Source organism: Diabrotica undecimpunctata, unplaced genomic scaffold (assembly GCF_040954645.1).
Source record: "Diabrotica undecimpunctata isolate CICGRU unplaced genomic scaffold, icDiaUnde3 ctg00000593.1, whole genome shotgun sequence".
NCBI lineage: Eukaryota > Metazoa > Arthropoda > Insecta > Coleoptera > Chrysomelidae > Diabrotica > Diabrotica undecimpunctata.
The window spans coordinates 24,149-42,378 of NW_027311900.1; the positions used below are offsets into that span (position 1 = coordinate 24,149).

Consider the following 18,230-nt stretch of genomic DNA (forward strand, 5'->3'; position numbering starts at 1 on the left):
GAGTATCGTTGAAATTCTGTACCCTAAAAGAACACAGAATTCCTAAAAATATGCCTGTTTCGTCAAAGTATTACTAGGCGTGTCAACGACATTGGAAAACATATTGAAGACGATTTGAAAAATCGAGCATCTAAGTTTATATTTTAAACTGTATGGATGAAGCACATATTTAACATATACAATGATTGGCAGTGGCAATTTTTATCAGTGATGTTGATATCCATTTCGACATAACAGAAGAATTAGCGGCACTGTATCCGCTTAAGAACACTACCTGCTAATGAGATTTCTTAAAAGCTGGTACATCGACATTGAATCGCCTTTCATTACAACAGATGGTGCTCCAGCAATGGTTGGAAACCTGAAGGTTTAATAAAGTTGACAATACTTCGATGATAAATTTTCATTGTATCATCCATCAAGAGAATTTATGTGCAAAATCCCTTAAAATGGATCATGTCATGGAGGTGATCATCAAAACAGTGAACTTTATTAGTCAAAAGGATTAAATCACCAGCAGTTCCAAGAGTTTTTTAAGTCTTTGGATTTACAGTATATTGGCGTTACATTTTATATATAAGTAAGATGACTGAACCGTGTCAATATGTTGAAAAGAGTGTTTGATTTGAAGGAATAGATACAATCATTCTTTGCAATTTAAGTCAAAAAGTAAGTAAGAATATGAACAGGCAAAACAGGAATATAAAAAGGCAAAACCAGAAAAGAAAAGTCTATAAATTTCTGAAAAATGCAAGAAAAGAGTATAAACTAAGGCTGAGAATATGTAAAAATAAGGAGGAACATATACCGAATATGAAAGAGTATACTTTCCACCGAAGTTGCAGATGAAAATCAACCACCTCCAGAAGCAAGAAACAACGAATTGAGGTGTCCTGGGAAGCGATTACTAAATCAAATAAAAACCAAGAAAGGCGGTACATGCAATTTTCAAATAACATTGTCAAAATAATAGAAAATAATCCCCAAATAAGTATAAGAAAAGTTATGCTTTAAATGTACCACATGTTAACTGTCTACTGTTACCACGTGGTGCAGATTGAAGCCAGGTGATAATATCAATCGTTTCAATTTTAGTCTGTGGATTACAAATAAACATGGCTTAACAGAAAAAAAGAAGCAAAAATATACCGTTCTAGCGTTTTCTTGAAGCAGACTCGAAAGAAACAAATGTAAGAAACCAGATCGACTTCATTGCCATACCAGAAAGATTTAGAAACTCAATCACATCAGTGAAAACCTATCCCGGGGCTGACGCTCAATCGGATCACAACCCAGTGGTGGGTAAACTGGGAATCAAACTAAAACGTATAGAAGGGAAGCCTAACAAAACCAAGATAAACATTAGGAAATTAAAGGATCTCAACATTAAACAACAAGTACAGGAATCCTTAAGAAGAAACATTGGAAACTTGAGTGAACCCGCACAAGACGCAGTTGCTAAGTGGGAAGAAATAAAAAGAGCTGTTGAAATCACAAACAAGACACTTCTGTTACAGGAGCGCGTAAAGAAGAAAGAATGGATGACGGATGAAATCCTTGATATGATGGAAGAAAGAAGACAACACAAATACAAAAATCAAGTGAAGTATCAAGAAACAAGTCACAATATAAAAACAAAGATAAAGGAAGCGAAGGAACGCTGGCTGAAGGAGAAATGCGATGAAATCGAAGAGTGCGACAGAAGATATGACTACCACAACCTGCACAAAAAGATCAAAGAATTAACAACTAAAAAGAAAACCAATAATCCCCACCCGACACTAATAGACGCAGACGGTAACCTTATATCAGACGACTTGAAGCTCATTGACACATGGAAAGATTACGTAGAACGACTTTTTAACGATAAACGCAGAGCGACAGTGGACCAAGATGACAACATGACTGGACCCGAAATACTAAGGTCTGAAGTGGAAAAAGCCATTTCATCGTTAAAAAACGACAAAACACCAGGTCCCGACAACATACAGGGCGAGATCATAAAACTCCTATGCGAAACGGATGACCACTTCCTCGATTTTCTGACAGGCCTTTTTAACACCTTTTACGACGAAGGGGAGATTCCGGAGGAATGGCTTCGATCGACCTTTGTAGCCATACCTAAAACACCAAGTGCAAAACACTGTGATCAACACCGCTTAATAAGCTTGATAAATCACATTACCAAAGTTTTCACCAAAATCATACACAATAGAATATATAACAAATGCGAAGCAAATATATCGGAGTCACAGTTCGGATTCCGAAGCGCATTGGGCACAAGAGAGGCGATCTTCAGTCTGCAAGTTTTAATTCAAAGATGCAGAGACATGCACAAGGACGTCCACTTGTGCTTCATCGACTTCTCCAAGGCGTTTGACAAGGTCAAACATGATAAACTCATGGAAATGCTCAGGAAGATGCATATTGATGGCAAAGATCTGCGCATAATAACCAGTCTCTATTGGAACCAAAGTGCTGAGATAAAGATGGGCAACTTACACAGTGGGAAGATAGATATTAAAAAGGGTGTACGACAGGGATGCATCCTCTCGCCGCTCCTGTTCAATATATACTCTGAATAAATCTTCAGAGAAGCACTGGGAGAAGTTTCGGAGGGTATCAAAGTAAACGGAGAGGTAATCAATAATATTAGATATGCTGACGACACAGTTATTATCGCAAATGACTGCAACGAGCTTCAAAGACTCATGCAAAGCATACACACAGCAAGTCAAGAATATGGTTTAGAACTCAATACAACCAAAACTAAATGCATGCTCATCAGCAGAACACAACAACCTCCGATGCAATTGACATTAAACAACCGAAAAATAGAACAAGTGGAGACATACACATACCTTGGAACCACAGTCAACACAAAATGGGACCAGTCAACAGAAATAAGATCACGAATTGAAAAAGCGCGAAACGCGTTCAACAATATGAAAAAGTGGTTCACAAGCAAAATCTCAATGGAACTAAAATTAAGACTGGTCAAGTTTTATGTCTTCCCGGTCTTGTTCTATGGAGCAGAGACATGGACCACAACGGAAGCCACCCTGAAGAAACTAGAATCCTTTGAGCTGTGGATATATCGCCGTATTCTTCGGATATCCTGGACAGACCACATCACTAACGTGGAAGTAATACAGAGAATAGGCAAAAGCAAAGAAATAATCTTCACCGTAAAGAAACGGAAGCTTGAGTACTTCGGACATGTCATGAGGAATACTAAGTACCGGCTGCTACAGTTAATAGTCCAAGGAAGAATCGACAGTAGGAGGAGACCGGGAAGAAGACGACACTCATGGATGCATAACCTGGGACAATGGTTCGGACTAACATCGACCGAACTGTTCAGAGATGCCGTAAACAAAGTCAAAATAGCCTTGTTAATAGCCAACGTCCGAAACGGATAGGGCAAAGCAAGAAGAAAGCGTTTTCTATGCAATTTTAGGTGAATCCAACTGATTGTTTATATTGGTACCCAAATAAACGTTACTGTAACTTGTGTTATTGGCAGTGAATTGATTGTTAATAGTTGTGGTGTAGTATGATTTTTACTAACAATCATAAACTTTGTTTTTTTACTGTTAAAGTTGAACAGTCTTCATGATTCGTTCCAATTTAGTAACCCTGTCAGTATACCTTGCATATTATCTGCGAAGATTATTGTGTTGTCTGCGTGTCTCAAATTATTCAGACGTTCTCCACTCATCTTTCAGGGCTGCTTTTAATATTACAATTCTTCTTCTTGATACTTAAAAAGTGTTGTAAATATCTGGAACAGTTATCTATGAACTGGGATGATAGAATCAAGACAATTTCGTCCTACTATTATCAGTAAATGAAAAACAATCTTTCATTGTTCTGATAATAACGAGAACGTTAATACCGTATATTTTGGGCCGTGGTGTATTTTAAAATATCTCTCTTGTTCAACTTTCCTAACTCAATCAAACCACATCCGCCATCCCTAGCGATTATGTACTAGCCTACAGACAACACATACCATTCGAAAAAGGCCTTAAAAATGCGCACAACTCTCACACCAAATAAAAATACATAATAATAACGCGTTTTTTCTGAACCGCGATATAATGTGCGAATAGAACCAAATTGGAAAGTTATAACTACAAACTCATCACCGGTGTTGCCTTAAAAGACCGTCGCGTGCATTTTTGCGGAAATCGCACACTTTGTAAACGTTTATTTATAGTAAAGCGAACTACCAACGCCCATACGTGTGCTTTTTAAGAAATGGAAACACTATGCGTTAGAATTTCAAATTACGTGTTTGGTTTTGAGTATCTAACGATAAATACAAATGTTTCACACGAAAAGTCTTGAGACATTACGTTTTTAAAATAATTTTGATATGAAATATCTACTCAATGTTGATGTCTGCACTATCCATCGTAAAAAAGCGAACAAGTCGTTGATACCTGTCATTAATAAATGTCAAATTGTTTCAAAAACTGAGTTAAACTTACGGTTCTAACTCAATCATTAGACTTATATGCATTTCTTTTAGAAAATATGCATAATGTCAATGAAAACATATATTTAATAATGGTATATTAATTAATGTTTATTTTAATAATTAGAAAACAATATAAATATATTTCAAAACTAAGTACCTAATTGTAATGAACTAATTAATTCTAATGAAAGTAGTAAAAAAGTAAAATACTATTCCTTAGAATTATGGAAACAATAAATGACCAGTGTTTTTCAAAAGTTTCCAATGGAAACTTCTGTCCACAATCAAAGGATGTAATGGGAGCATATTTTAACCCTCCGTCAGTCGCATGTGTATCAAAATGATACGAGCTTGCCAATTTTCAATGCTATTATTGAACCCTAAAGTAAGGAGAACCCACCTTCATAGTATCTTCCTAGACCGGTTTAGTCTAGCGCTCAGTCGTATTCGTAACGTCCTAGTGATTGAGTGTGGTTACATACAAGCGTATTGTATTATACTGATACATTGCGACATAAAGTTGTAACATTTTTTTATAATTAAAATATTAAATAATTTTTAACCCTTTTACCCCTGTTGCTGAGACGCCGATGGCCGTATTTGCAAATAATATATAGGTGGTCGTGTTTACCATTAGGAAATTTCATTGGAAACTACCGACTTCTCAGATTACAAAAGAATCTACTTATCAAAAGACGCCGGTTGAGTTAATCCTCGAATAGTCCTTTCCGGTTAGGCTGGTTCTTTCTGATAAATATCGTCGAAGGCACGTTATAGTAATTTTCTAAGAGAACCTAATCCAAAAGGATTTATCTTTCATAACGTTCCTAGCTAGGAGGGTACCATTATTTTCGATGTCGTTAGAACCTTTTACCTTCCTAGAAATACATACAGGCTGGCCTGTCATTTTTAAGTGGGGGATATCACACCTTATTTTTGGGAAAGCTTGTGAAATTTTGAGAAGAAGGACTTCACTTCTGTCAGGGCGATCTTTGGATAAAGACGCTTGCCTATATTACCGTCTCTGTGAATTTTTCTTGTGTGTATACACTTAAATGTTTGAGTTTCTTAATCTAATACCATATTAGATTAAAGATTGGTATAAACTACACGACTCGCTCCCCCCCAACCAACTGGCTGCCGTCCGCAGTGTCTCCATTGGTGACCTTTCTAGCACCATCCAAAAAAGGTTTCCGAGGTTACAAAGTGTAAGTGTTGTTTTACTTTGGTCATATTTTAGGTTATTTACGGCCTAATTATAGATGAATGTTATTTTATATTTTTATTTTCAGTATGCAAAGCGGATTTACAACCTAAATAATCAGAATGATGTAGAATATCTTCGAAAATTTATGTCAGAAGAGGACGAAAATGAAGATGAAGCAAGTGGAAGATTTCGATGATGAATCGCACCCAGATGCGGAAGATCAGCCAATCAATGGATGAAAGAGTTGGTGACTCTGATACTGAAGAGAGTGAGACAGAGAAAGAACCAGATTTACACGACAATTTATTTTATTTTGGAAAAGATAAAACCACTAGATGGATGAAAACACCGAACGCACTAACCCACATAACCTGGTTACACGTCTCCCCATAAAGCACGACTAGCTAAGTTACACATAGAATGTTGGTGTCAGATATTTTCTGATAAAATGTTACAAACAATAGTCAAGTTCACAAACCAGTTCATGCATCTTAAAGTAAGGGATCGCTTTGACCGACAACGTGATGCAACTGACACGGAAATAACAGGACTCAAGGCATTTATAGGCCTTTTATATCTAGTAGGAACTTTGCACGCCAACTCTGAACTTTGCACCGAGTCTCAGAAGGTTCAAGTTTCTTACGAGATGCCCGCGTTTCGATGACCGCATCACAAGACCTGAAAGGAAAGCTGTTGACAACATTGCGCAGATTCGTGAACTCTTCGACGATTTTTTATAATTGTGAACATAACTTTTCACTAGGACAGTGTCTGACTATTAACGAAAAACTAAAGGCTTTTAGGGGACGTTGCAGGTTCAAATATATATCCCTTCAAAACCATCCAAATACGGAGTAAAAATATTTATTTATGCTATGTGTGATGCAGTTACTTTTTATAGTTCTAGCCTAGAAATATATGCTGAAAAGCAACCCCAAGGACACTATGAACAAAGTAATAAACCATCTAATGTCGTTAGAAGATTGGCACAAACTATTTATGGAACGGGGCGCAATATAACGGCATATAATTGGTTTACAGATGTGCAACTTGTTACCGAATTAAAAAGTAATAGACTGTCATATGTTGCACAATAAAAAAAGGGAACTGCCAGTAGATCTGCTAAATGTAAAAGGGCAACCACCACAGTCAACTATGTTTGGTTTTGGAGAACACTCCACTATTGTTTCCTACGTACCACAAAAGAATCGAAATGTTCTTGTTATATATTCTCAGAATTACGATGATTCCATAGATCAGACGTCAGGACAAGCTACGAAACCAGACATGATCACCAAGTCAGGTATCGAAGTTGACGATAAGCTTTGCGCTTCCTACAACGTTGCTACAAACACACGTCGTTGCAGGCATTAATGCCCAAGTGATTTTAATCGGAAATGGACAGAATATACGGCGTCGCTTTTTTCTTCGGAAACTATATAGGTCATGAGTTAGCCTTACCACAATTACAAAAAAGAAATCTTATTACACAAGGTATACCACGTTCTCTTTCTGAAGCGCTCAGCAGATTTAAACGAAATTGCGACCGTTGCTGTCAATAGCTTTTTACCCGTAAGTCACGTCTTCGGATTTACATACACAAATAGTTTTTTTGTTATCACAATGTATTTACACAAACAAAAAAGGAGGAACATAATGAATTATTGGATGTAATCTACAACTACGCTTGATGCTTGATTACTGAACTATTACTGTTACTGTAATTTTAAGTCAAAGTTAGATTCAAAGTCAGATCATTTTGATACATTGCGACAGCTTTTATACAAGAGTAAGTTGCGACCGACGGAAGGTTAAATCTACAAAAATATTTGGTTCTAAATCTATTTCTTCGCAAAAATTACCAACAAGAACGTCAGCTACGTCAGCAAATTTCTAAAAACCATTGTTTTTTATTAATTATTGTTTCAAAATTTTTGAAAAATGTCTTTTCCAGTGTCACCTGTAACATTGACAAGCTGATCTAATTTCTTTTATTAAGGCTATGCTTTCTACCAACGACAACTTTGATGATCCTAAATAAGTAATAGTTTTTTGAAGCAAACTAAAATTTGATTTAATTAATGAAAGTTGCTGCTGAAAAACATAGTTTTTAAAAATTTGTTTAGCATCTATCTGAGATTGGAAACTTTTATCCGTTAAAGCCTCTATTATATTTTTTAAATCTACGAAATAGTCTGAAAACAAAAAAGTGGCTTCCAACCATGTTCCCCATCGTGTTAGAACGGGTTCTGGTGGAAGTGGAATATTTGGAAGCATTTTTTTATAAAGTTGAATTCTTATAGGAGATTTGAGAAATAATTTTTTTGCTTGATATGAGAGAGTTTACAAAAGAAAACTTTTTTTAATAAAAACACCAAAGATACGCCCGTGTAAACATAATTATATATTAATGACAGTGAGCAATGAGAAATTAATGTTAGTGTCTCGCTTTACGTGTTGGTAAGTTTTTACATGATTTACAATCAAATTGTTTTCAATCTTGTTTATTGTAGAAACTTGACAAAGGCAAGGATTACCTGAAAAAACGTTGATTTAAATGGAATAATAAAATCTAGTTCCAAATTTAACATTACGTATTACAGCTAAACCCAAATACTAGAATAGGTTAAAATACTGCTCAATCTAACCGGTTAAAAACAAAAAAGCCGCTTGTCTTTTTCGCCCCGCTACAATGCTAGTAGATCTTTCTTTAAATATACTCTTAACGTAAATACTGGGGAAGATTCAACATTTAGATAAAAAAATCCCCTTCGCGAAAAGGGCAATAGATATAAATAAACTGCTTAGCTCTCGGTCGCTCCTCTAACCCTTATTAAATGCAGGACTGACTGGAAGGTCAACCTTTGCATTAGCGTAACCCGATTTTATGGCAAAAAATAGACCTTAACTATCGATATTGATTTTGTACAAGCTGGAACTAAAATAGAGATGATAGGTTTGTCTTGAATTAAAATAGGAAAAGTGCAAAAGAGCTTTTAAAAAAGATTTTATAAGTAAAGAATCTTTTCAGTCCTGGAAACATTCAATAAGTCAATAACAAATCAATATTAATTAGTAAATAACAACTGTCAAAAGTAAGATCGGTAACTATTATAGTACTGGGCACTCTTAAGACGTAGCACAACTTGTTGCAGCCACTTTCGTTGATGTTCCGGCAGAGCTTGCTAGCTAAACTGCATTAAGTCTCACACATTTTGTGTTGTGAGCACACTACTATTTTTTGTTACATTAACATTTCCTACTATTCTTGTTACATTTTGTCACATATTTTTTCTACATTGGCGCTCAGAGTGTCAACGCCAAATTCTCTTTCTTGTTAAATTTTCTTTCCTGATACAGTGCCACTTAGCTCCTGTTTAAAACTGTTCCAATCAACTTCCTAAATGTTATCTTTGCAATATTAATCATGACCTTATTTTTTCAATAATTATTACTGGTTAGATGGACCCGCATTCGTACTTCGTTCTTATATCCTGCCAAAAAAGCAAACAAATATAAGAAAAACAAAAATACGCTATAAATCATCCACAGCATGTTTATAATTAAGACGAATTTTGTTGTGAAGACAAAATGGACCGTTAGCTCGTAACTCACGATTCTAAATTCGCTAATTATCAAACACCCAAAAACGTCATCGCATACCTCGGGAGCAGGAATACCTTTCTGCTTCGAAATGAAGTACAAGGTGATCTAAATTTAGCGCCACACCGTTCGGAATCGAATGGATTCACTCGAAAAAATAGTGCCATAAAAACGAGAGGTGACTGCTCGTCCTAGACATTACTACTACATGGTCATATGAGATTAGTAATTGAATATTTTTAGAATAAAATCGAAGTGTAGAACAAAGGGTAATTAACTGCCATACTATTTGTATAGAAGCTATTATATACATCTCTTTACTGTGAGAAAAATAGTTTTTTGTTAAGAATGAATTATCACAGAAACACACAAAATAAATATTAGTAACTGGACTAACTATTTTATCGAATTGTTTAAAAAATTTTTTGGTGGATCTACATCTTTAATACAACTTAGATCTTTGATATTTCCAATTGTCTCACATTTTTTCTCTTCCTGTTACATATGATCTCGTACAATGCCGGCTGAAATTAAAACAGCAATAAATCTTTACGATAGCTACAAACAAATCGAATAACCGAGAGATCAACTAGTTTTATTGCATTTTATTAATGCTTTCAAACAGATGCAGGTCGAATAAATCAAATGCATACGATGTGTCTTGATCTGTGGAAGTCAATTACGTCGGGATCGTTTACGTAAAATATGGTACACAAATCAATTGGAAGAGGTAAACACTTCTGGGATGTTTTCTTTCGAATGTATGTATATCACTGTAACTCACAATATTTTTGTAAATGATTGAGCTTTGAATCGGTTGAATGGTTAACTCCGGTTTCTAATTGAATCACAGTTACTATGCAATAATTTTAAATGATAATGTGTTTCTACACACATACATACATCCACACACACACACATATATATATATATATATATATATATATATATATATATATATATATATATATATATATATATATATATGTGTGTGTTGATTGTTGTTGGCTTCATAAAAAGTGCACAAAAATTCATTGAATCAAAGACACCAAGCAACCTAAAAATAAAATTATATAAAAACTTATGCCTGAATTACACGAAGCTAGGATAGCAAGCTAGATATCCCGGTATCCTAGCCTGAGTTACTGTCCTGGCTTGGCGCATGCTAGAACGGTTTACATGTGGCTAGGAAATTTTCAGCCAGTATCTAGTTCTATTGCAAGATCAATAGAGCAACAAATCGTTAAAATGGTAAATATTTCTAAGAAAAACAATGTTCCACTGAAACAGTTACTTCGGAAACTGTGTCAAATTGCATTGGATGAATTAACAGAAGCTTTATTGGAAAAACGCGTTTGGACAATACCATGGATTTTAAAAAGGAATGAACGTGGATCATACGCACTGGTTTTAAGAAGACTTTAAAGAGTATATAAGTATTTTACGAATGATTCCAGATGTGTTTGATATTCTGTTGAGTCTTGTAATTGTTGCAAAAATTCAACGATAGCATACTATTATAAAAGAAGCTTTAGCAGCAAGAGTAATCTAAAGAGCAATGACTACTAGGCGTCTGGTATGTAAATGTGGTGTTAACGTATTTCAGATCTTCCATGCGAGACTGAGATAATATGAGATTGATTTTGTCCCGAGCCATAATAGCTCGTGCAGTAGATAACATTTTCAGTTAGCTACTCACAAAAGTTCCAGAAATATCACGCTCATTTTCTTGTGGTGTAGAATGCTTACCCATAGATGTACTATTTAAATCATTCTTTAACGACTTATTTTCTTAACCAAAGATGCCACTTCTGAAATTTTTCTCTTTTTTGGAGTTGGAGCTGACATTTTATCGTTTGATTTGCTAGTAGATTTCGCAGTTGGCGTCGCAGACTCGTTGCATTGTGGTATAATTACCTGTCTCAGATGTACATGGTCGTGATTTTCAGAATTTGAAACGTCTTCATATTTTCTTTGCTATTTTCACACTCTTTTAACACTCTAGTAATAATTATAGTAAATAGGTATGATAGTTGAATGATAGTTGAAGGTAACGTAGCGGATAAAAGATCCAGAGGAAGATCTCCAGTACGATGGTCGGACCAAATAAAGGACATGACTGGTTACTCATTCTAAGAAGCAAAACAACACGCACAGGAGAGAGATAATTGGACAGAAATAGTCAAACAAATTACATGACGCCACTACATCCTTACGAAGGAGGAAATATTGAGGAGAGGAAATAGGTATATTATTTTTTTAGATACCAAATTATGTCGAAGAATGGGAGGAAATAGAAAATGGATTTAGAAAGAGATGGAACTTTCCTTTATGCTATGGGGCCATCGTTGGAGAACATATTCAAATTCTCGCTCCTGGTAATAGTGGAAGTATGTACTTCAATTATAAAAAAGTGTTCAGTATTGTTATTACGGCGTTAGTAGATGATAGTTATTGCTTTCGTTATGTTGATGTTAGGGCTTGTGGAATGGCATCAAATGGAAGTGTATTTAAAAATTGCTCCATATATAATAAACTGGAGAATAATCTTTTACCAGATTATACTATATTATCAAACCTTACCCTGGTGACAATTTAACACTAGAACAGAAAGTTTACAACTACCGACTATCCAGAGCGAAACGAATAGTGGAAAATGCCTTTGGTATATTGGAAAGCCGATTTCGTGTATTCCAAAAACCAATTGCAACCAATGTAGAAACGGTCGACAAAATTGTATTAGCAGTATGCGCTTTACATAATTGGTTGAGAAAAGAAAATCGAAATTATTTAATCAGCAGTGATGTCGACCGGGAAGATATTGATGCAGGAAACATCTCCCATGGCTCTTGGAGAAGAGAAACTGCACGACTTGACAGCTTATGTCAACAAGGGAGTAATCATTCTTCGATCTCACCAATGGCGAGAAGAGAAACTTATAAAACCTACTTTAACAATGACGGTGCGGTGCCTTGGCAATTAAAAATGATTTCTTGACTGTTTATTTATGTGCAAGCTACAGAGAAAACACGCTGCTTTTCAAAATTTTCCTGTGTGTTGACACCCACTTTCTTTAGTATAAATCAATAAATAATGCAATCTTACTTACCGTTGTTTTCCTTTTCATTAGTACACATTTAATAAAACTGTGCATTGTGCAAACAGACCTGGTTGATTTTTTAATTTTTGACAGTTCCTGACAGTAAGTTGCTCGTAAATTTTTTATCTTCATTTTTATGTCTTTGATAGGCATTTTTATGCCGAGTTCTAATAATTTGCCGATTATTACTTGATGACTTATCTTTATATGATGGAATAGTGGCGTTCCACATACATTCTTGCTCACGATACATTTGTACAAATTTAAATTAATCTCGGCACTTAATTTTGACATATTAGTTTTGGAAGCACGTGGTTATCTCTTTGAAAAAATAAAACAGGTCGACACTACGCACTTGCCGTTCGAAAAACACTATCTTTGCCAGCCAGGCCAGGCGAGGGTGGTACACAAGCCAGGATAGTAAAACAGTAGAGGGTAACGGAAGTAGCTTAACAAAATGGAGCTTTATGCTAATAAACTAGCTTAAGACACTGGCTTACTATCTTTCTCACTAGTTTACTAGCCTACACGCGAAGCTAGTTCTGTATACATGAAGCCAGTAATACCAGCTTGCTAGTTTAAAAGCGCTAGCTTACCATTCTAGCTTGAAAAACTAGCCTCGTGTAATCCGGGCATTAGAGGTGGAATTGTTTACAAAAAAATAAGACAAACATTTACCTTTACAAACCTACAATCAGACTAAAAATTTTTAAAATAAGTTGAAATACAAACAAAACAATAAAAACTGTACATTCGGATAAACTACTTTCTTTGTATAGATAAAATGAAGTTTAGCAAGAACATGGTAGATGGCTTTTATGACGTCACTTTTGTGCTGGGTAACACGTTGTTTTATCCATTGGCTTGTATGTCCAATATAGCAACCTTGGCAGCTAAACACGGTAGTTTATAGATTGTATTGGTAGTATTCATTACTGGTGTCTGGTGTTTAGCATGAAAAAACAAACTTTTGTTATTAACACAGCTGTACCTACCAATTCTGATATTTCTATATGGTTTGAAGAGGCCAGTAATTTTATTTAATAGGTTTCTGATCCTCTTGTGATCAGAAGCTACATCACCATCTGGATATGTTTTTACGAATTTGATAAAATTTCTGTATCTTCTTCTTATCACGATGTTTATTTGTTTTTTACGATTTTACCCTCTGTATCCTGAGACGACTTTCAGATACATATTCTTGTTGGTGGAATCTTGTATAACATGTTTGTTATTACCATTTATTTTTCTCTTTTTCTTCTATAGAATATCTTCTTCTTTAGATGCCGTCTCTAATGAAATTTGGCCTGTCTATTCTTTGATGTTACTCAGCCACGTCATTTATCGTCTGCCAGGACTGTGTTTTGCTTCTATTTTTCCTTCCGTTATTAGTTGAATTCCCAAAATTTCCACAAAATTAGGAAGCAGATTTTTTTATTAAATACTCATTTCTTACTATTTTGCAAGAACTTCCCGTTGTGTATATATATTATAATCAAATTATAAGGCTAGAATATTAAACTAAAAGGATGATATGAATGCTGTTTAAAAATAAAACGTGCTTTTTGGAAAAACTCGTAAATTTGCTTCTTATCAGCTATATCGCTACAAAATCGTGAGGTATAATCCTATGTTTAACATAGTATTAGAAAACAATTTATTGAAAAAACACTTCAAACTTACGTCATTTATTTACAGAAATACTAAAATTTACAAAATAGATTAAACACGGAAATATATTGACTATGAGCTAATGCTTTCATCGGTATTTCGCTTTATCTTTAATAAATTCCAATTTTTTTGATTATTTTCATTGACTTTCACAAGATGATTATTATATATCAAAAATTGCTAGGTATATTATTTTTTAGAGCAATATGTAACCCAGGAACAACATAAAGTAAGTTTTGTGCAACTAATATGGTCTCACTTGGTGATGCTGCAATGCAATCAATTTATATGTACATAATTACATATATGGTCTGGCAGTTACGTTCCGAGGCTCTTGGAATAATACGTTTATTTAGCAATTTTTTACATTTTTAATTTTCTCCTTCAATATTCCTTCCTCATCCCTATATTACTACATTAGAACTTTGCATTGTGCGAAGCACTGTTGCAGGTTATCTTCCGAGATGCTGTTGAGTAGCTGCACCGAATTTTGTTTTGATGCCTCCTCTAATCACTCGTAGTTGGTTCCTTTCGACCCGTATTTGGTCAATTTTTGGTCAAATAGTCCTTGACAGAGTGCGCTTTGTGTGTCGACGCGTGGTGATGTGATCCAGGAGTGCTCTTTCCACATTTTGGGGCTCTTTTTGCAAAATTTTTCGGGGAGTTTTCGCAAGACCTCTAAATAGTAATACTGATTAACTGTTTAACCTTATAGTATACATTCCATGTGAACTACATTCCGTATATCGAAGAAAACAGTCAACATCGCCTTGAATTTGGACTCGCTTTTTTGAGTCGCAAGGAGTATAGAGTCCTCAACTGCATGAATTGCTGCTTTATTTCAGTCATATTGAAAAATACATGTTTCGTCAGAAGTTACGACCCTTGACAGGAAGTCTCAGTCCTATTCGATACATTCCATGGTGTCAGACCAAATGTCTTTTAACCAAATATTAGTGATAATTACTTTTTTTTTGTCTTGTCGATCATCTCGTTCATGTCTTGTTCCTAACCCGTACTTACCAACTACGTCACTGACTTCGCCTTTTCCAATTTTGGAGTTAAAATCTCCCATTATGATGGATATAATTTGTTTCTTTAGGTTTTTTATGATGTGTAATTGTTGATAAAACTCCTTAACTTCTTTAAGCTGTGGGAGCATAAACCTTAATTATATTTAAATCTAAAGGATGCGCACTTATCTGGATCAACATGAAGTGTTCTGAATATGGAATAAACTTTTTTATATATTTTCTTCTTCACCATCCACTGATGATCGAATAAATGAAAAAGGTCCAAAAATAACAAAAGAAAAAGTTATTTATGCAGTAAAAACTCAGAAGAACGGAAAAGCCACCGGTCCAGACAATATCAATGTCGAAATACACAAATTAATTGCAGACAACGAAAGTAAAAGCCTCGACGTAATAACAACATTATTCAATTCAAGATAAATGACACAGGTAAAATACCATCAGACTGGCTAAAATCAACATTCGCAACATTACCAAAAAAATTATATCAGAACTATATTGACACCAAACGGCAACAATTGAAATAGAGCACACAACATCCGAAGATATACGAATCCGACGAGGTGTGCGACAAGGTTGCGTCTTACCACCACTATTATTTAATCTGTATCTATATTCAGAAAAGCATTAGACAAGGTTCAAGGTGGAATCGAGATTAACGGAACCAACATAGACAACATCAGGTAAGCTGATGATACCGTCCTAATAGCAAGCAACGCACAAGAACTACAAAATATAATAACTGCGGTAGTTCGTCATAGCGAAATATGGCTCTGAAAGTTGGACAATAGACTCTGAAACAGAAAAATGAATAGTTGCCTTTGAAATGTATATATATATATATATATATATATATATATATATATATATATATATATATATATATATATATATATATATATATATACAGACGGATGCTGGGACTTCCATGGATACAAAAAGTTATAGCTTGTCAAATTTAACGTGATACTTGGCCGATTTGAAATTAGGCTCCACCCACGATGCGTATTCGACCACAACACAATTCGTCCTTATTATTTCTTGGCCCTTCGAAGTGCAAGGTACTTGTATAGTCTGCGACAAAGTTTTTTTTATTTTACTTATGTTTAAAGTTACTGTGTGTTGAAGAAATATCGTATTACAATAGATTTGACTTTTTAAATAATTATTGTTAAGTATTTTAAATTATAAACAGGGATTTTCATTCAAAATTAGAAGGCAAAGTCTTGTCTGGACAAACGAGGGAGGTAATAGCAAATGTAATTATTTTTATGCAGAGAGAAGCGATGCAAAATCCCCATGTTAAAGATTTTAAAAAAGTTCAAGAGCGTGCTTCCTTATCAACGGGAGTAGGTATAGCCACTATAAAACGGATATCTCGTGAAATGAAAAATATAGAAGAAGGTGCTTCTACATCATTTTCGACGCCTAACAAAAGAATGAGATCTGCCCCAAAATCCACCTTGGGCGATTTTGACAAAGGTTTACTTCGGCGTATAATAATAAATTATTATGTCACGGAAAAACGAGTTCCTACATTGCGACATATAACAAAAAAAATTAATGAAGACAATATTTATACAGGGTCACATGAAATTTTGAGAAAAGTGAGAGATATGGGTTTTCGATGGAAGAAAGCGAAGAATAACAGGAAAATCCTAATGGAAAAACCCGATATAAGTGCTCCGGAGGAAGTTTCTCAGAAATATTAAACAATATAGGGAAAAAAATCGGCAAATAATTTACATGGATGAAACTTATATTCATTCCTCTCATACCCATAGATACTGGGAAGACAATACCACCGAAGGTTTGCACAAGCCAGTGTCCAAAGGGCAAAGGCTGATTATTGTTCACGCCGGCGGCCAAATGGGGTTCATAAAAAAATGCATGTTTGACATTTAAATCTGGTACGAAGTCTGGAGATTATCATAGCGAAATGAACTATAATAATTATAAAAAATGGATTCACGAAAAACTTATTTTTAATATACCAGCCCCTAGTGTATTAGTTATAGACAATGCATCATACCACAATGTCCAAGTGCAAAAATGTCCCACTGTGGGGTGTAGAAAAGACGAAATGAAGGAATGGTTAAGACAAAAGAACATTTCCTTTTCAGACGAAATGATAAAAGCAGAATTATATAATCTAATAAAAATTCACAAACCCAGAAAAAAATCTTAAAATAAGACTATAATATAAAATATTACGACAACTCTAGTATAAAAATTAAGTAATAAATGTTTCGTCGGTATGTTCCAGGTATAAGATTAACTACTGTTCTTTTATTCTTATACAGTTTACTGTAATGCAAATGTAAAGCTTTCATCTCTGCCAATATTCCTCTTATAAAATTACAGAAGGAGACATTTATAGAAGTGTTCGAAAAAACTGCCGCTTCAACATGACTGAATGGTCAATATTAAAGAGTCAAATAAAATATAATTATTAGAAGAATTTTTTTACCAAGTAACAAAAACAAAATATTTTGTATTTTGAGAAAAATTTCCGAAGTAAAAATTGAAACGTCAAAATAACATACAATATAGACATATCATAGAAGTTCCATTAATAAATAAGGTCACTCTCTGTAAACTTGTAGTATGGAGTGTACCAACGAGGCGAAGAGACCGAGCGCATTATGTATCTCTTTTCCTCCGAATGCGTTCTCACTTAATTTTCTACGCAAGTGGACAAATTTGTAAAGTATCACCTTAAATTTGATAAGCTGTACCAACGGTGAAGCACATCGGCGCATGAGTAAAACAGCATAGTCAAAGAGAGAAAAATACAATACTTGGATCAAGTGTTGAGAGATGAAAGATATGAATTACTATAAATCATATTGGAAGGTAAGTGCAGGGCAAAAGATCAGTTATAAGACGCCAGAACTCGTGGCTGAAAGATCTGACGAGATGGTTGAACCGATCATCCACAGAAATCTATCGTGCAGCAGTTTCCAAAGCTACAATTGCCATTTGGATCGCCAACCTTCGAAAGGAGACGGCGTAATAAGAAGAAGAAGACATATTTTCTGATTTTTATTATTTAAACCGCTACTGCATGCCGATGATTGACATCTTCTCTGTTGACCAGAAACATACCTACTCCATTATAATTTAAAA

General features: G+C 34.8%; 1 protein-coding gene across 1 annotated transcript in view; it reads right to left on the reverse strand.

The window, feature by feature from the left end:
• Positions 1-18,230, reverse strand: part of LOC140431196 (prickle planar cell polarity protein 3-like) — a gene marked incomplete at its 3' end in the record, with an annotated part of 178,556 nt that overhangs the window by 23,882 nt on the left and 136,444 nt on the right. The window lies entirely within an intron of this gene.